Here is a 20752-nt window from a genome sequence, read left to right as displayed (position 1 = left end):
CGAGCCAGGTAAGCTCGGGTAGGCTCGGTGCTCAAGAGCTCCAGTGTGCCTGCACGGTCCGGTCTATCCAGAGCCACCTCTACACACCAGTCCTCCGGTAGCATCTCCCCGCACCAGGCTTCCTGTGCGTGTCCTCGCGCCAGTACCAACAGTTCCAGCACCACGCACCAGGCCTCCAGTGCGCCTCGCCTGTTCAGCGCAGCCAGCGCTTTTCTCCCCTCCTGCGCTGCCGGAGTCTCCCGCTTGTTTAGCGCAGCCAGAGCTTTTCTCCTCTCCTGCGCTGTTGGAGTCTCCCGCCTGTTTAGCACAGCCAGAGCCTTTCTCCTCTCCTGCGCTGCCGGAGTCTCCAGTCTGCCCAGTGCTCCCAGTCTGCCCAGTGCTCCCAGTCTGCCCAGTGCTCCCAGTCTGCCCAGCGCCGCCAGTCGGCCCAGCGTCGCCAGTCTGCCAGGATCCGCCAGAAGTGCCAGTCTGCCAGGATCCGCCAGAAGTGCCAGTCTGCCAAGATCTTCTAGATCGGCCAGACAACCTGAATCATCCAGTTCCACCAGCCAGCCAGGATTTACCGGAGCCTACTACCTGCCTGAGCTTCCTCTCAGTACTGAGCATCCTCTCAGTACTAGGCTTCCTCTCTGTACTGGGCTGCCTCTCAGTACCGGGCTTCCCCTCTGTCCCGAGCTGCCCCTCTGTCCCGAGCTGCCCCTCTGTCCCGAGCTGCCCCTCTGTCCCGAGCTGCCCCTCTGTCCCGAGCTGCCCCTCTGTCCCGAGCTGCCCCTCGGTCCCGAGCTGCCCCTCGGTCCCGAGCTGCCCCTCGGTCCCGAGCTGCCCCTCGGTCCCGAGCTGCCCCTCAGTTATGTGGGGATCAGGGTGAGGACTATTAGGCCATGGTCGGCGGAGAAAGTGGATTATCCCAGGACGCGAAGGAGAGGAAATAGGACATTAATGGAGTGGGGTCCACGTCCCGAGCCAGAACCGCCACCATGGACAGACGCCCACCCGGACCCTCCCTATGCTCTTGAGGTGCGTCCCGGAGTCCGCACCTTAGGGGGGGGTTCTGTCACGCCCTGATCATTATATTTTGTGTTTTTGGTATATGTTTGGGTAAACCAGGGAGTGACATGGGTTTATATGTTGTGTTTTCGTATTGGGGTTTGTAGTAATTGGGATTGTGTATGATTAGGGGTGTGTCTAGTTAGGTTTGGCTGCCTGAGGCGATTCTCAATTGGAGTCAGCTGCTTATCGTTGTCTCTGATTGGGAACCATATTTAGGCAGCCTGAGTTTGCGTTGTATTTTGTGGGTGTTTGTTCCTGTCTTAGTGTTGTAGTCACCAGATAGGCTGTAATAGGTTTTTGTTTCGTTTGTTGTTTTCATATACAGTTATTTCATGTACCGCTATTATCTTCATTAAAGTCATGAGTAACCTACACGCTGCATTTCGGTCTGACTCTCTTCATTCAACAGACGAACGGCGTTACACATATGCTATGTTCTTACAAAAAAAGGTTTTAAATTCTCTAGTACAGCCACTGTCAAATGCTTCTGAAAGATGCCCTCTGGTGGTCAAACTAGCACTAACTCACTTTAATGGTTACGATGACTGACATAGAATTCTGCGGCACCACGCAAGCTGTGCTGCAGTACGCTGCAACTTTTAAAGGACAAACCACTGAACTTATGTAAATGTGATATTTCATTTTTATTTTATTTTTGTTAGCAAACATTTCTATAAACATGTTTTTGCTTTGTCATTATGGGGTATTGTGTGAAGATTCATCAGGGAAAACAAAACATTTAATCAATTTTAGATTTAAGGCCGTAACGTAAAAAATGTGGAAAAAGTCAATGGACCTCAATACTTTCAGAAAGCATTATATATTCCATTTTGAGAAACGAGAGAAAATAATATAAACCATGAAATAAAAATACTGTCAATGTGTTCCATTTTATTTTCCGCCTTATTGTTGTTAGTGTGTAAATTCGACTAAAAGTAACTTATGACCTATTCACAATGTGGCCAGAAATGGACTACTGAAGTTTTTTTTTATGTACATCTCCTCCATACAGTGTAGATTGGCCTAGCAGCTCTGTGACAGAGAGACAGATAAAGTGCTATCCTCCCTACATGGTTTGGCTAAGGAAAAGAAGGCACTGTTTGCGTCTCAAAAGGCACCATATGCCCTATGTAGTTTACTACTATGTAGTTTACTACTTCTCTGCTCAAAAGTAGTATACTACATAGGGAATAGGGTGCATTTTGGGACAGAAACACTACCTGCCTGCAGTACAGTTGATTGGTTAGTCTCCTTGTAACAATCTAGCTGCTGTTATGGTTATAGCGGCTCAATGCTGTAGTAAAAATGGAACATGACAGTGGAGTGATTTATGCTCTGCATGTTTTCTGAACCTTGGATATTGGATTGTCGGTCAGACCGTATCACTTTGATTACTGCAGAGTGGGGGGACTGATAAAAACATCTGGTTGTTTTTTTATGCATCTTCACGGTATGCAAAATAATTTTATGCGTTGTAGCAGATACTTTATATGATAGGACTACTTGAACACTCAACTGGATGTGTGTGTGTGTGTGTGTGTGTGTGTGTGTGTGTGTGTGTGTGTGTGTGTGTGTGTGTGTGTGTGTGTGTGTGTGTGTGTGTGTGTGTGTGTGTGTGTGTGTGTGTGTGTGTGTGTGTGTGCGTGCGTGCGTGCGTGCGTGCGTGCGTGCGTGCGTGCGTGCGTGTGTGTGTGTGTGTGTGTGTGTGTGTGTGTGTGTGTGTGTGTGTGTGTAGTTTATGCATGCATACATAGACGCGCACACACGCATAGCGTCTGTGAGGGGACTTCGGTGTTTGAAGGCACTTAAACTTACATATGGAGTATAGTTTATCCAAGGACAAAGGGAGAGCCGGTATGACTGAGTGTATTTCATGTTTATGACATCTCATGGCATGGGAGTTCTCCATGAGGGGATGATTTTGATGTTCTACAGGATACATAGTCTTGCACTGCACTTAGATTCACCAGGAGGCCCTGGCTAGAACATTAACAGCTTTTAACTGAAGGCTCAGCACTCTGTGTTTATCTATGATGTTCCTAAAGACAAAATACCATAAACATGGATTGTATGGGACATTACATCTGTCATATCTCTTTTCTAGGCCTACACATGCATTTGCATACTCACACACCAGTGGAGGTGCCTCGGAGGAGGAACGAGAGGACCATCCTACTTAGTGAATTTTATACAAATAAAAATAGTGAATTTATTTTAGATAAAACTACACTTAATATATTCACATCACCTAATAACTGATTAAAACACACTGTTTTTCAATAAAGATCTACAGTAGCCTTTCGCAACACCCGCAATAACATCTGCTAAATATGTGTATGTAACCAATACAAATACATTTTTTATTTGATTTTATTTAAAGGTCTACAGTAGCCTTAACAGCCCTTTGGAGGGTAGCACCATGGTGTAGCCGGAGGACAGCTATTTTCATCCTCATTTCGGCACATTGACTTCCATACAAAACCTAGGAGGCTCATGTTTCTCACCCCCTTCCGTAGACTTACAAAGTAATTATGATGAATTCCGGAGGACGTCCTCCAACCTATCAGAGCTCTTGCAGCAGGAACTGACAGGTAGTACTTCCAGTCAAAGGATCAGAAAATACATCTCGAACTGAAAGCATAAGCTACAGCTATCTAGCACTGCAGTGCATCAAATGTAGTGAGTATTTGACTCAAAGAGAGAAAGACAATAGTTTTGAACAAATTAATTTCTTAAATGTATGAGAAGCATCAGAGAGAGATATATTTTGTTGTATTTTTTTCCTCTTTCACTTATTTAGCTAGCTAATGTAGCTAATTTAGCCTACTCAACAACCTGGCTCAAACAGAGAGGAATGCTATTTATATTAGCTAACTGGCTAAGGCTATCCGACATTCCAACTCGTCCAAGTCAAGTTAAGCTTTCGGTTGTATTAATTTATTGCAACTGGGGCCCGCCTATGTAACTGCTAAACTGCTTTCTATACACTACTGCGTGATTGTACACATTGATTGGATTTTGGGTTTACTAGCGTATTAGTTGTAGTAGTTATGTAGCCCAAAGGCCAGCAGATGGCGATATTGGTCTGCTATTGATGGTTTCATCTTACCGTCCAAACGCATTGTATGCAGCCGGCAATACACTCATATCCCCCGTGGATCAGTTCTTGCCTAAACCATTCTCCATTCAGGCTGCAAAGGCGTCGATTTCCTCCTTAACTAGAGGAAATATGCATGCTTTATTAATCAAACACCATTTTCCACCACCATGATAGTGGCTAATGCCAGTTCCTGATGTTGCACCCTGTGTTCAGCCAGGGGTAAACAACAGACTATTGCAACCTGATTGGCGATAGGCAACATCCCTAGGCATTAGCCACTAGCATGGTAGAGTGTTTCATAAAGAAAGTATGAACATATTTTCCATATTTATGGAACAGTAGTGTAACAAGTTTTAAGTTTTAAGTTCCTCGGCATACACATCACAGACAAACTGAATTGGTCCACTCACACTGACAGCGTCGTGAAGAAGGCGCAGCAGCGCCTCTTCAACCTCAGGAGGCTGAAGAAATTTGGCTTGTCACCAAAAGCACTCACAAACTTCTACAGATGCACAATCGAGAGCATCCTGGCGGGCTGTATCACCGCCTGGTACGGCAACTGCTCCGCCCTCAACCGTAAGGCTCTCCAGAGGGTAGTGAGGTCTGCACAACGCATCACCGGGGGCAAACTACCTGCCCTCCAGGACACCTACACCACCCGATGTTACAGGAAGGCCATAAAGATCATCAAGGACATCAACCACCCGAGCCACTGCCTGTTCACCCCACTATCATCCAGAAGGCGAGGTCAATACAGGTGCATCAAAGCTGGGACCGAGAGACTGAAAAACAGCTTCTATCTCAAGGCCATCAGACTGTTAAACAGCCACCACTAACATTGAGTGGCTGCTGCCAACACACTGTCATTGACACTGACCCAACTCCAGCCACTTTAATAATGGGAATTGATGGGAAATGCTGTAAATATATCACTAGCCACTTTAAACAATGCTACCTTATATAATGTTACTTACCCTACATTATTAATCTCATATGCAGACGTATATACTGTACTCTACATCATCGACTGCATCCTTATGTAATACATGTATCACTAGCCACTTTGTTACTATGCTATGTTACTATGTTACTAACTATGCCACTTTGTTTACTTTGTCTACATACTCATCTCATATGTATATACTGTACTCGATACCATCTACTGTATGCTGCTCTGTACCATCACTCATTCATATATCCTTATGTACATATTCTTTATCCCCTTACACTGTGTATAAGACAGTAGTTTTGGAATTGTTAGTTAGATTACTTGTTGGTTATCACTGCATTGTCGGAACTAGAAGCACAAGCATTTCTCTACACTCGCATTAACATCTGCTAACCATGTGTATGTGACAAATAAAATTGGATTTGATTTGATTTTGATTTGATTTATTTGGGGGGGCGGGGTTGAGGTGATAAGGAGGATTATTTGAGATACTGTTTCAAGAGGTAGCTGTTCAGATGTTTTCAAAAGATCGGCAGGGCTCTGCTGTCCTAGTTTAAGGGGGAAGCTGGTTTCACCATTGGGGTGCTAGGACAGAGAAGAGCTTGGACTGGGCTGAGCTGCCCTCCCGTAGGGGTGGAAGGGCCAAGAGACCTGAGGTTGCAGAATGTGCTTGGGTTGGGGTGTAGGGTTTGAGCATAGCCTGAGGTAGGTAGAGCCAGTTCCTTTTTCTGTTCCACAGGTAAGCACCATGGTCTTGTAGTGGACGCAATCTTCAACTGGAAGTCAGTGGAGTGTGCGGAGGAGCGGGGTGAAAGGTTGAAAGCCAGGTGGGCTGCAGCATTCTGGATAAGTTGCAGAGGTTTGATAGCACAAGCGGTGCCAACAGCAAGTTTCAGTAGTCCAGACGGGAGAGGACAAGTGCCTGGATTAGGACCTGCGGTGCATCCTATGTGAGGTTGGGTCGTACTCTACAGTTGTAGAGCTTGAACCTGCAGGAGTGAGTCCCTGCTTTGATGTTTTCGGAGAATGACAGGGTGTTTTCAAGGATCACGCCAATGTTCTTTGCACTCTGGGAGAGCAACACTGTGGATTGTCGACTGTGATGTCTTTGAGCGGGTAGGCCTTCCCGGGAGGAAGAGCAGCACTGTCTTGTCTGGGTTGAGCTTGAGGTGATGGGCCGACATCCAAGTTGAGATATTTGACAGGCACTCAGAGATGCATGTCGCCACCGGGGTGGTGGAAGGTGAAAAGTAGTTGAGCGTCATCTGTAAAGCAATGATAGGAGAGACCATGTGAGGATATGAACCGGTCCATGGGGGATACGAGTGTATTGCCGGCCGCATAAAATGCGTTTGGACGGTAAGATGGAAACGACTCTATCGCCATCAGCCGGCCTTTACGCTAGTAGCTATGTTGGCTATGACATTAGCTAATATGGTGGCAACGATGTAGGCTGTGTGTAGTGGTTATGGTATGAAGGTTAGGCTTGTAGAGTTTTTTTCACCTGGTCACAGACAGCTGTTGTGTTGTGCACTGAAGTCCACAAGCAAATGGAAAATGTGGGAGGAGGAGAGCAGGTAGATGTGATAATGCTGATTGTATGGCTGCTATGAAAGTGAACTGTGTGTGCTGGTCATCAGGGTGTATTCATTCCGCCGATTCTGTTGCAAAACATTTCTTCAAAGGAAGCAAATGGAACAAAATGGGGATGGACCTACCAGACTTTGTCCATTAGAAACTCTCGTGTTTGGAATAAAGGTTACAGATCAGATTAGATGCAGGCAATAGTATTGAATATGTTACTGTCTGTCACCTTGATTACTTCAATTTGTCTCTTGGCCTGTGCACCTACGTTGTAAACTTTAATTTGTAGGCTAGATTGTAGCAACCTCATGATGGATATAGGGCAAATTCTTGTATCATGTAGAGCCTAAACCTATCAATGTCACATTGAGCTGGGTGAATGGAATTTGAATGATATCCAATATGCTTCAATAAGACCAGGCTCATAAAAAACCCTTGCCCTAATTGTAACTGTAACACTAAACCTAACCCTTAAGCCTAAAATAGCCAGCGAAATGTCCCCACTTCCCCGGATTGTCCTTGTTTTACTATCCTTGTGAGGACTTCTGGTCTCCACAAGGATAGTAAAACCGCACACACACACTTTCTCTCCCTGTTAGTCTCTCCCCAATCAGTTGTTGTTTAACCTTTTGAATTATGTTTTCTCTGCCTAGCTATGGCAGTGCTATGATAGAGTAGGCTACACTATCAGTCCAATGACCTTGGCATATTATATCCTGCTAGGCCCGTACATCACACACTAGCCTGTATCTGTATCTGTATACCCTATTTAGTGCACTACTTTTGACCTGTGCCCATAGAGCTCTGTTCAAATGTAGTGCTCTATATAGGGAATAGGGTGCCCTTTGGGATGTAACCTAGCTCTCAGGGCTGTTTTTATGAGCTACCCTTGGACATCCAGAATGATGATGAGTCGTAAATCTGAGGGTTTATAGCAATGCTAGCAAATTGAATACTATCCACATCACTGCTCCCACCTACATGGCTCTAACTTTTCACAATATTGCCAAAGTTAACAAAGTTAACCTGCGAGGTAGCTGCTTGGTCTTAATAGCAGAACTCCATTTAAACGTTTGGACTACAACATCGTAGTCCACTAGTGGAATAGGGATAAAGGCGGCCATGTTTTGAGTGCATCTGTTCCTTTAGTTGTTTCTATTATGAGCTTTTACCAGGAGCCTGGCAATGGTTAACACGACCAGGTTCACCTTTGGAAGGCGAACGGACAAGCCAACTGCTATGGATCTCCTCACACGTTCCCCTTAATTGTGACGCTGTACAGAAGGAAAACACAGTGTTTATCCTTCCCCCGCTCTCTCACTAAGACACCCTAGCAGACACTGCAGAGCTGGGCTGCTGCATACCAAATACCACCCTATATAGTGCACTACTTTTGACCAGGTTCCGTAGAGCTTTGGTCAAAAGTAGTGCACTTCATAAGGGTTAGGGTGTCATTTAGGATACATACCTGCCGTCAGGAATCCTGCCCATAGTTTACGCAAGCAGATAGCAACTAAAAGCATTAGTCAGTATCCTAATATATTGACAGGAACTGAATTTACTTCAGTGTCTGACAGCCTTGGATTCCTGCAGCCTCCATTGAGGCTAAATCATGTTTGCGATAGTGCAGCTCAATGTTTTTTTTCTCTCCCCTCTGTGCTAAGTATTATAATGATGAATATTCTCTCTCTGGTTCATGCCAGCGCAAGGCGGACATAACAGCAGTTATTTAAGTTTTCCAAAATAAATAGAGAATATTTCAATGGAGACAGATAGCATAGACGGGGCCTGGGAAATAGCAGAGCTTGACTTGTGGAAGTTGCCATTCTAAATAGTTTTTGTTCCCAGGACAAGGAACATTAACTCCAGATGACAAAACAAGTAAGTAATATATCAGTCGGCTGCAATATATGCCACAAGCCTAGGAACCAAATGGGGAAATGACATCTCTTTAATTAATCTATCAATCTACCATCCTTCCATCTATCTGTCCACCTATCCATCTATAACCATCCGTCCATCTATCCATCTATAACCATCCATCCGTCCATCTATCCATCTATAACCATCCATCCATCCATCTATCCATTTATAACCATCCATCTGTCCATCTATAACCATCCATCCGTCCATCTATCCATCCATAACCATCCATCCATCCATCTATCCATTTATAACCATCCGTCCGTCCACCTATCCATCTATAACCATCCATTCGTCCATCTATCCATCTATAACCATCCATCTGTCCATCTATAACCATCCATCCATCTATAACCATCCATCCATCCATCTGTCCATCTATAACCATCCATCCATCCATCTGTCCATCTATAACCATCCATCCATCCATCTATCCATCTATAACCATCCAACCGGCCATCTATTCATCTATAACCATCCATCCATCCATCTATCCATTTATAACCATCCGTCCGTCCACCTATCCATCCATAACCATCCATCCATCCATCCATCCATCCATCCATCCATCCATCCATCTATCCATTTATAACCATCCGTCCGTCCACCTATCCATCTATAACCATCCATTCCACCTATCCATCTATCCATCTATAATCCATCCATCCATCCGTCCATATCCATCTATTTCCATCCATATATCCATTTATAACCATCCGTCTGTCTACCTATCCATCTATAACCATCCATCTGTCCATCTATAACCATCCATCCATCTGTCCATCTATAACCATCCATCCGTCCATCTATCCATCTATAACCATCCATCCGTCCATCTATCCATCTATAACCATCCATCCATCCATTTATCCATTTATAACCATCCGTCCGTCCACCTATCCATCTATAACCATCCATTCGTCCATCTATCCATCTATAATCATCCATCCATCCATCTATCCATTTATAACCATCCGTCTGTCCACCTATCCATCTATAACCATCCATCTGTCCATCTATAACCATCCATCTATAACCATCCATCTATAACCATTCATCCATCCATCTATCCATCTATAACCATCCATCCATGTCAAATGTTCAACTGTATTCCCCATAGTTCTTCCACACATGTCTGTATCTGTTTAGCTGCTCACGAACAGAGCCTTAGCATCATGCTACTAGACAGGATTTATTACCTTACAACACAACATACACTTTCATTAGACAGGGTTGCCAGTTATCAATATCTTTATTAGCAGGTTTAGAGAGTAGGATTTACTTGCTCAACAGACACAGACCTGGCAACATTGTATTGTATACATGCTTCATGCTTTTCTTACGATGTTTAAAATAAAGGGACATTCTGACTATTTAGTTCAATAGATTAAATTATTTCATGAAGAATGTTAAAAGGAAGAATGAGCTAGTTGCACTGATCTGTATTTGACCCCAGTTGCATTGTGGTAGATGACTCCAATAGTATCTGTTGTGAACAGGGATAATGCCTGTTCCTCTGCGGGGCGCTGCTTAATACAATCTGAATCTCATCTCCACGATGACAATGACCTGATATCATTTCTCTATCAGCTCTATCAACAGCGTTTTTATTCCACGTCCCCAGTGGCCCCAACACTCCTCTCCCGGCATATCCATGAGGTCATCGGCCTAATGATTTGTTAAAGAGTGTTTTGAAATTGCAGATCGTTTTCATCTGTATGATATTAATGAGCAGGTAGGCTTATTAGGTCTTCTGGGATTCCTTGTTGATTGGACCAATCTGGGAGGAGTGAAAAATGATTTCACACGCTCAGCAGGAGTTGTCGGAATGGCCCGTTGTGTTGCAGGCATCATTTAGTTCTCATTGGTGAAGCAGCTTGGTGGCACAGTGGTTCAGTGTCACCAATGATTATTGGAGGAATTGGTGCGGTTTGTGCGGTGGCTGTTGTTGTGGTGGTATGCTTAATGCTAATTAGCCTTCCTGTAGGATAATTAGAGGCTCTCGCTATACAGACCAATTGAACTAGAACCACACTACGCTGTTTTTGTTTAAAAAGCCCTACTCCACAAGCTCCCGACTTACATAACTTCACTGTTAACATTTAAAATGACAGGTTACCAAACCCGTTCACAGGGTTGGTTAACATTGGAGACTCCTTTGGTGTCTACAGAGTTCGATAAGTCAGCCTTTAGTTTTCTTGCTCCACATGTTTGGAAGGACTGACCTCCAAATTACATTTGGAATAGATGTGCGTTAGTGTCCCTATGGCAGTTCAGGCAGAGGATAGAGGACTTTTATTGGAGACATAATGTGTTGTAATGGGACTTTTTTGGAGACATAATGTGTTGTAATGGGACTTTTTCTGGAGACATCATGTGTTGAATTTGTAAAAAGACATGTTTCCGCAGTTCTTCATTTAGACAGTTTAGTTTACAGTGGCTCATTTTGTGGCTCATTTAGTGGCTCATTTTTATTTACATCAAAATAGGCTATTTTGCCCAGGAGCTGTTAGCTAACAGTGTTTTCCCCAGTAGCTAGCCAGCCCTCTCATGTATGTGGTTCAAGTTCTGCTAAGGTCTGCTGTCTTGTCTTAAGGTCTGCTGTCTTGTCTTAAGCCTAAGGGTTGCTGTGTTGTCTTAAGCCTAAGGGCTGTTGTGTTGTCTTAAGCCTAAGGGCTGCTGTGTTGTCTCAAGCCTAAGGGCTGCTGTGTTGTCTTAAGCCTAAGGGCTGTTGTGTTGTCTTAAGCCTAAGGTCTGCTGTCTTGTCTTAAGCCTAAGGTCTGCTGTCTTGTCTTAAGGTCTGCTGTCTTGTCTTAAGCCTAAGGTCTGCTGTCTTGTCTTAAGGTCTGCTGTCTTGTCTTAAGGTCTGCTGTCTTGTCTTAAGGTCTGCTGTCTTGTCTTAAGCCTAAGGTCTGCTGTCTTGTCTTAAGGTCTGCTGTCTTGTCTTAAGGTCTGCTGTCTTGTCTAAGGTCTGCTGTCTTGTCTTAAGCCTAAGGTCTGCTGTCTTGTCTTAAGCCTAAGGGCTGCTGTCTTGTCTTAAGGTCTGCTGTCTTGTCTTAAGGTCTGCTGTTTTGTCTTAAGCCTAAGGTCTGCTGTCTTGTCTTAAGGTCTGCTGTCTTGTCTTAAGGTCTGCTGTCTTGTCTTAAGCCTAAGGTCTGCTGTCTTGTCTTAAGCCTAAGGTCTGCTGTCTTGTCTTAAGCCTAAGGTCTGCTGTCTTGAATGCCAAGAGTGTGCAAAGCTGTCATCAAGGCAAAATGTGGCTAGTTTATAGAATCTCAAATATAAAATATATTTAGATTTGTTTAACACTTTTTTGGTTACTACAAGATTCCATATGTGTTATTTAATGTCTTCACTATTATTCTACAATGTAGAAAATAGCAAAAAAATAAAGAAACCTATTGACTGGTACTGTAGATACAGAAAGTAAACAGCATAGTTGATCAATTTCCGCAACAACTAATCGCGTTGACGCGTGATGCTCAACTTCTCCGCTGTAATGGTGCCCTGGCCTCCAGGCTGTGAACAGTGTGAAGTGAACCCGTGCAAGTGCGCAGATACTGTGTGACTGTGTGAGAGCGAAGTCTTGGATCACGCTCATCTCAAAATCTCCTGTGCTGCTTGTGGCAACATTATTTTGTCTGCCTTTAAGGCGTGGGATCAATGTGTTTCAGTCATGAATGTGATGTGACTTTATGTCCAGAATTAGTATCACAATTTTAGTCATGTAATGGTGCTGGTTCCTACAGTAAAGTAGCCGTGTTCTTTACTTGGTACCATTAAGTCAGTCTTGTCCACAGCTCCAACCTCTTGTGCACAGATAGTTATCTTTATTTAGCTTGGCAAACGCAGGTGGATGAAGGTCACCATAAAATGGCTGCCACAGAATGGTGTGTCTTACTAGTTTCCTGTCCAAATTGGCCATCCACATTAGTCAAACTGCCACTGTGTGAAAGAGGGAGGGAGGGAGAGAGAGATTGCTGTTGAACTAAGATGTATGGTAATACATCTATTATGTATACAGGCATTAGGGAGTTCTGCTGTTTTCCCAGCACACCGCTAGCTAGTACTGGGCTGCATACGACTGCATGCAGAACACTTTATCATGTTTTTACCCTATGAATATTTAAAAACGTCAATGACTTGCCATATACGAACTTCATATGCTGGGGGATGGTGGAGGGAAAATATGCATGAAAATTAATTTTATTTTCCGTGAGTGTCGGGAAATCAATTAATCTTGATGTATGATTTAATGCAGGGTAGGAGAGGCAAGAGGAATGGATACAGCTGTTCTGGTTGGAGGGGCTATATATTATAGTTGGTGTGTTTGACAGCTTCTGACGGAAAGAGCTGAGGAATATCAGAAAGGTGAGCCAACTGGAAAACACTATTGGAGGATACAAACTGTTTCCAGGGACTGGTATAAACCATGCCATTAACCCAACAGGAAAACACTATTGGAGGATACAAACTGTTTCCAGGGACTGGTATAAACCATGCCGTTAACCCAACAGGAAAACACTATTGGAGGATACAAACTGTTTCCAGGGACTGGTATAAACCATGCCGTTAACCCAACAGGAAAACACTATTGGAGGATACAAACTGTTTCCAGGGACAGGTATAAACCATGCCGTTAACCCAACAGGAAAACACTATTGGAGGATACAAACTGTTTCCAGGGACTGGTATAAACCATGCCGTTAACCCAACAGGAAAACACTATTGGAGGATACAAACTGTTTCCAGGGACTGGTATAAACCATGCCGTTAACCCAACAGGAAAACACTATTGGAGGATACAAACTGTTTCCAGGGACTGGTATAAACCATGCCGTTAACCCAACAGGAAAACACTATTGGAGGATACAAACTGTTTCCAGGGACTGGTATAAACCATGCCGTTAACCCAACAGGAAAACACTATTGGAGGATACAAACTGTTTCCAGGGACTGGTATAAACCATGCCGTTAACCCAACAGGAAAACACTATTGGAGGATACAAACTGTTTCCAGGGACAGGTATAAACCATGCCGTTAACCCAACAGGAAAACACTATTGGAGGATACAAACTGTTTCCAGGGACTGGTATAAACCATGCCGTTAACCCAACAGGAAAACACTATTGGAGGATACAAACTGTTTCCAGGGACTGGTATAAACCATGCCGTTAACCCAACAGGAAAACACTATTGGAGGATACAAACTGTTTCCAGGGACTGGTATAAACCATGCCGTTAACCCAACAGGAAAACACTATTGGAGGATACAAACTGTTTCCAGGGACTGGTATAAACCATGCCGTTAACCCAACAGGAAAACACTATTGGAGGATACAAACTGTTTCCAGGGACTGGTATAAACCATGCCGTTAACCCAACAGGAAAACACTATTGGAGGATACAAACTGTTTCCAGGGACTGGTATAAACCATGCCGTTAACCCAACAGGAAAACACTATTGGAGGATACAAACTGTTTCCAGGGACTGGTATAAACCATGCCGTTAACCCAACAGGAAAACACTATTGGAGGATACAAACTGTTTCCAGGGACTGGTATAAACCATGCCGTTAACCCAACAGGAAAACACTATTGGAGGATACAAACTGTTTCCAGGGACAGGTATAAACCATGCCGTTAACCCAACAGGAAAACACTATTGGAGGATACAAACTGTTTCCAGGGACTGGTATAAACCATGCCGTTAACCCAACAGGAAAACACTATTGGAGGATACAAACTGTTTCCAGGGACTGGTATAAACCATGCCGTTAACCCAACAGGAAAACACTATTGGAGGATACAAACTGTTTCCAGGGACTGGTATAAACCATGCCGTTAACCCAACAGGAAAACACTATTGGAGGATACAAACTGTTTCCAGGGACTGGTATAAACCATGCCGTTAACCCAACAGGAAAATACTATTGGAGGATACAAACTGTTTCCAGGGACTGGTATAAACCATTCCGTTAACCCAACAGGAAAACACTATTGGAGGATACAAACTGTTTCCAGGGACTGGTATAAACCATGCCGTTAACCCAACAGGAAAACACTATTGGAGGATACAAACTGTTTCCAGGGACTGGTATAAACCATGCCGTTAACCCAACAGGAAAATACTATTGGAGGATACAAACTGTTTCCAGGGACTGGTATAAACCATTCCGTTAACCCAACAGGAAAACACTATTGGAGGATACAAACTGTTTCCAGGGACTGGTATAAACCATGCCGTTAACCCAACAGGAAAACACTATTGAGCGATTTCTTTTTTTTTTCTCCTCCTGTTCACCTCTCCGCCTCCCACCAACATCTGCCACTGCTAGTTGTCAATATTTATGGTGTCCCCTCTTTGTGGAACATCTCGTTGGTTTAAATATCTAGTCATATGCTTGCGTCTGTCTGGCTGTCATTTATTTTGTCGTGGCCTCGTGGACATTCTTTGGGTGAAATGAGATTTTAGCGCCCGTCAGATAAATGTGCCAAGGTAATATAACACTACTGGATAGAGTGACACAAATATTTACTGACCGCTTTAAAGGTTTGTAACTTGTCACAGTTTGCAACTTGTTGTTTCTCTCACTGGGTCCAGGGCTGTAAACAGAAAACTGTGTGGATAAATTATTACTCTTTCTGAGAGTGTTCTATTAAGCACTGCAGTAACCTTAACCAAAAGCAACCCAGTTTACATAACAGAACCGAGGTTAAAAACTTTACGAGCTGCAGCATTAATCTCTCTCCATATTGCTTTATCAGAGGTTGTGTTTTTATGTCATTCTTTGTCACATTATCACAGTAATTGAACACGAAGCTCAACCTATACAACCAAATGACAGGCAGGAAAATGTTGATATTTTAATATGATTTACATGAATAGTATATACAGTAGTTTACATTCCAGCATATCGCTGAGAAACGCAATGTTGATGTTAAATGACAGTTCCGTGAGAACTTTTCACAGAGTGCTGTGATGCTATTCCAAAGTATTGGAAGTCAAACATGTCAACCACTTACTAGGAGATGAATGGCCGATCGGTCAGTAGAGGCTGCTGCTGCTGATGAGTGACAACTGAGATGCGTCGTGTCACTTTCCAGCTACGTGTCTGTCAGGAGGAAGTGTCTGTCGGTGGCAAAACAGTTGCCTCCTTTCACACAGGCAGACACACAGGCAGACAGACAGACAGACAGACCCTCTGTGTGAGTGTGTCTTCCTCAACAGCTGAGCATATAGTTCTGTACCTCAGAGAGTGAAAGGGATAGAGACGGGGCAGAGAGAGCAACATAGATGTTGGGAGAGAGATACTCTCTAGCTACCCAGCTAGTTGGCACCAGTGCCCCTCTCTGCCAAGGAGAGGCCTGTGTTCCACTGCACTGTACATTCCATTCCATTTATGAACATATTTCAGTGGTCAACAAGACTAGCAATCAACAATCAGTTAAACATCTGTTGCTGTCTATTAATAAACGCTTCGTCGCAGATTTACTGCGGGGACGACGGCTGGTGGGGTTCGCTCCAAAACGTATGTGGAGCGGGCAGGCGGAGGCTGACACCATTTGTAAATATGAGACAGATGAGAGAGCGGGAGGCAACTAAATTAAAACGCCAAACGACCATGGCCAGATGGAGCACCATATAACAAATGGAAGAAGTTGTAGATGTGTCAGTTGTGCAGACGATGTGGGGCAATTGATTTGAGAGAGCAGATCTAATGGTTATATTGTCACTTAGCAGACTGAGAGTGGGTCTGTATAGGTCTGTGGCCTTCTGGTTGGTAGGACATTCATTCACACACATGGAGTGGTTCTTTCTACAGTGCTATAGTCCTATAATAACTACAACCTAAAACTTCTTACCTGGGAATATTGAAGACTCATGTTAAAAGGAACCACCAGCTTTCATATGTTCTCATGTTCTGAGCAAGGAACTTAAATGTTAGCTTTCTTACATGGCACATATTGCACTTTTACTTTCTTCTTCAACACTTTGTTTTTGCATTATTTAAACCAAATTGAACATGTTTCATTATTTATTTGAGGCTAAATTTATTTTATTGATGTATTATATTAAGTTAAAATAAGTGTTCATTCAGTATTGTTGTAATTGTCATTATTACAAATAAATAAAAATCGGCACATCAATCGGCATCGTTTTTTTTGGTCCTCCAATAATCGGTATCGGTATCAGCGTTGGAAAATCGTAATCGATCGACCTCTAGTCTGAATACTTTCCGAATGCACTGTATCCTGCAGAGCTTTGGTTTAGTTTAGAGTATGTGACTTGTTTTGACATAAAGGTACTGTGACTTTGTCGATCTTTCCCTAGGATTACTGCTCTGAGGACTGCTCTTTAGGTCATAGAAGTGTGAGCATATCTGTATATAGTAAATGGATGTGCAGCAGTATCATAAAGAGAAAGTTTGTTTTGTTTAGGTCAAAGACTGCATATAAAATTCAATAGATCATGAGCACTGCCATTATGATAATGGTTTACACCACCCACGACGTGTCATATTTTATTTCTGAGCTTGTGGGATCGCCCTGAAAACACAAAGAAGAGAAAAATATTTTGTAGAGACTGTTCAGCTCTACAACCCCTTAAATCTTATCTACGACCCCTTTATTTCTGCTCAACAACCCCTTTGTCTGCTCTATGACCATTTTATGTCTGCTCTACGACCCCTTTATGTCTGCTCCAAGACCCCTTTATGAAAAACAGAACAGACCGTTTTTACTGAACTGAATGCAATTTATTCAGTCCGATCTGAAAATGAGCCAATTTGAGAGCGATTAGCTTGCGGTTAATGAACTCGTCGAGTCTGGAGAGGAACGGCAATTACTCTGTAATGTAGAGCCTTTTAAGTCCCAATACTGCAGCCATCCTGGCTGGTCTGACGTATGATTTTACACTTAGTTTTGGAATGAAGTGGTCGCTGCCATTTGTCTAGTTCTTTTAAAGCACCATTATTTGGGCGTATTTAAAACATGATGCATTATGTCTTGTTTGTGCCATTGCTCCTTTCAATGTATGGACTGACTTTAGTATTGCCCAGTCGATAGGACAATAACACAACTAGTACTGTAATACTTGAACCTGCTCTCACTACTCATTCAGATAACTACATATCTCTTGACATATGTAACCTGTTAACACTTCATGTACAGTCATTTGTTTCCTTAATCTTTGTCTGTTTTTATCTTTAGCTCTTGTTTCTTTTGAGGCGTCGTTACTAGAATCTCCCATATCATCACTCACCAGAAATCTCTTTGTATTTTGTCCAGGAGATGTATTTTCTTCTGTGCGGTTACTTACCCTTCTCTTTACCTCTGGCCCAGATAGGAGAGGGCTGGACTGACAGGTACTATTTGTTATGAGGACGAGACAAGGCCGACACACACTAGATTATAAAACACAGAGACGTGCAGAGATCAGATAAACAATTTGCCACCAAACTTGGCTACCCATAATTCTCTCTGCCCAGTCTGCTCAATGTCGGTTGGAGGGGGGGGCAGGAGGGAGATATGTAGGGGGGTGGGAGAGAAGGATGGAGAGAGGCGGGATATGAGCACAAATGAACGGTGAGAAATCCACCAGTCAGGTTAGCATTTTTCTCTCTCTCTCGGTCTCTCTCTCTGGGTTAATTCAATGGATGAAAAGCTGGCCTGTGTGATGTGTCATATATCACCGACAGGGCATCAGTAATCTTTGCTCAAGGTCACAGATAACAGACAGATAGACATGTGAATGAGATGGAAAAAAGCAACTCATCCTTTTCTGCTCCCACCACGGAGGAGATAAAGGAAGATTTATGACTAATCTCGGACCACAGAGCGGCCGCGGCGGCCGTCTTTCACCGGTTCCAAAAATTGGTGCTGGAAAGCAATCTGCTTGTGTCTGTGTCCGTCAGGTGCTGCGGAAGGAAATTGGGTCCTTCAGGCTTTTTACTCTGCAGTCAGCTATTTCCTTTATAGCAGTTTTGTTTTTAATGGTATCCATAAATACAGTATATGTAGGGTTATAAGTACCTTTATCACCCAAAGTGGTATGTGTCTGTGTGTTTGTGTGTGATGTGGCCATTGCCAGCAATCCTTTGGTGCCTGGCTTTTGAAGTGAACGCCCTGCCCTCAGTGATAGGATGGGCAAAGTTATAAAGATGGCTATAGAATTCAGTGTGTTGAATGATTTGACACTGAAGACATGATATTAAAGACGTCACTACTTTCTTGTTCAGCTTGATTGACAGACATATACTGAACAAAAATATAAATGCAACATGCAACAACGATTTTAATGAGTTTCAGTACATATAAGGAAATGTGTAAATGTAAATAAATAAATTAGGCCCTAATCTATGGATTTCACATGACAGGTCAGGGGCACAGCCATTAGTTGGCCTGGAAGGGCATATGCCCACCCACTGGTCTCATATGATCCCGCAGTTGTAAAAGCCAGATGTGGAGATGCTGGGCTGAAGTGGTTACACGTGGTCTGCCATTGGACCGGTTGGACGTACTGCCAAATGTTCTAAAATGACATCAGAGGCGGCTCATGGTAGAGAAGTTAACCTTTTAATCTTCTGGCAATAGCTCTGGTGGACATTCCTGCAGTCAGCATGCCAATTGCACGCTCCCTCAAAACTTGAGATATCTGTGGCATTGTGTTGTGTGACAAAACTGAGCATTTTAGAGTTGCATTTTTGTTGAACCTAGCACAAGGTGCACCTGTGTAATGATCATGCTGTTTAATCAACTTCTTGGTATGCCACAATTGTCAGGTGGATGGATTATCTTGGCAAATGAGAACTGCTCACTAACAGGGATGTAAACAAATGTGTGCACATTTGTGAAAAATAAGGTTTTTGTGCTGATGGAACATTTCTGGGATATTTTATTTCAGCTCATGAAACATGGGACCAATACTTTACATGTTGCGTTTATAGCCTTTTGTTAATCACGCTGTCATCTCAGATTTTCAAAATATGCTTTACAGCCAAAGCAAGACAAGCATTTGTGTAAGTTTATCGATAGCCTAGCATAGCATTTTGTCCAGCTAGCAGCAGGTAACTTGGTCACCAAAATCAGAAAAGCAATCAACTTAAATCGTTTACCTTTGATGAGCTTCGGATGTTTTCACTCACGAGACTCCCAGTTAGATAGCCAATGTTAATTTCTTCCCAAAATATTATTTTTGTAGGCGAAATAGCTCCGTTTCTTCTTCACGTTTGGCTGAGAAATCGACCGGAAGTTACGGTCACAAAAACGCCGAAAAATATTCAAAATTAGCTCCATAATATCGACAGAAACATGGCAAACATTGTTTATAATCAATCCTCAAGGTGTTTTTCAAATATCTATTCGATAATATATCCACCGGGACAATTGGTTTTTCAGTAGGACCGATTGGAAAAATGGCTACCTCTGTATTTTACGCGAGAGTCACTGTGAGAGCCATCAGGTGACCACTTACAAAATGTAGCCGCTTACAGGTATTCTTCAACATAAATCCGTAAAACTACGTCACAATGCTGTAGACACCTTGGGGAATACGTAGAAAAAGTAATCTGATTGATAGCCCATTCACTGCTCAATAGGGACGCATTGGAACGCAGAGCTTTCAAAACACGAGGCACTTCCGGATTGGATTTTTCTCAGGCTTTCGCCTGCAATATCAGTTCTATTATACTCACAGACAATATTTTTACAGTTTTGGAAACGTTAGAGTGTTTTCTATCTGTCACGACTCCAACCGAAAGACACTCCCCTTTAACAAGTTGAAGGCGCTGTTCACGGATGCTCCCGTGTTGGCGCATCCGGACCCCTCTCTAGCATTCATAGTGGAGGTTGACGCGTCCGAGGCTGGGGTGGGTGCCGTGCTATCACAGCGCTTGGGTACGCCACCAAAATTCTGCCCCTGCGCTTTCTTCTCGAGTAAGCTCAGCCCAGCGGAGCGTAACTATGATGTGGGGGACCAGGAGTTGTTAGCGGTGGTCAGGGCTCTGAAGGTGTGGAGACACTGGCTTGAGGGGGCTAAGCACCCCTTTCTCATCTGGACCGACCACCAAAATCTGGAGTATATTCGGGTAGCTAGGAGACTGAACCTGCGTCAGGCAAGGTGGGCCATGTTTTTCACTCGATT

At 43.4% G+C, this 20752-nt stretch overlaps 1 protein-coding gene and 1 long non-coding RNA gene across 2 annotated transcripts in view; one reads left to right on the top strand and one right to left on the bottom strand.

The window, feature by feature from the left end:
- The window catches only part of LOC124041122, a 165957-nt gene extending 150114 nt beyond the window's left edge, over nucleotides 1–15843 (bottom strand). The window contains exon 1 of the long non-coding RNA XR_006839851.1: nucleotides 15634–15843. This is a non-coding gene — a long non-coding RNA (uncharacterized LOC124041122). The remainder of the gene's footprint in view (nucleotides 1–15633) is intronic.
- LOC124041121 (leucine-rich melanocyte differentiation-associated protein-like) overlaps nucleotides 1–20752 on the top strand; it is a 473611-nt gene that overhangs the window by 149380 nt on the left and 303479 nt on the right. The window lies entirely within an intron of this gene.

The sequence above is a fragment of the Oncorhynchus gorbuscha genome, linkage group LG08 (assembly GCF_021184085.1).
Source record: "Oncorhynchus gorbuscha isolate QuinsamMale2020 ecotype Even-year linkage group LG08, OgorEven_v1.0, whole genome shotgun sequence".
Taxonomy (NCBI): Eukaryota; Metazoa; Chordata; class Actinopteri; order Salmoniformes; family Salmonidae; genus Oncorhynchus; species Oncorhynchus gorbuscha.
The sequence above is the reverse complement of the archived record's forward strand: the minus strand, read 5'-3'. Positions and strand labels throughout refer to the sequence as shown.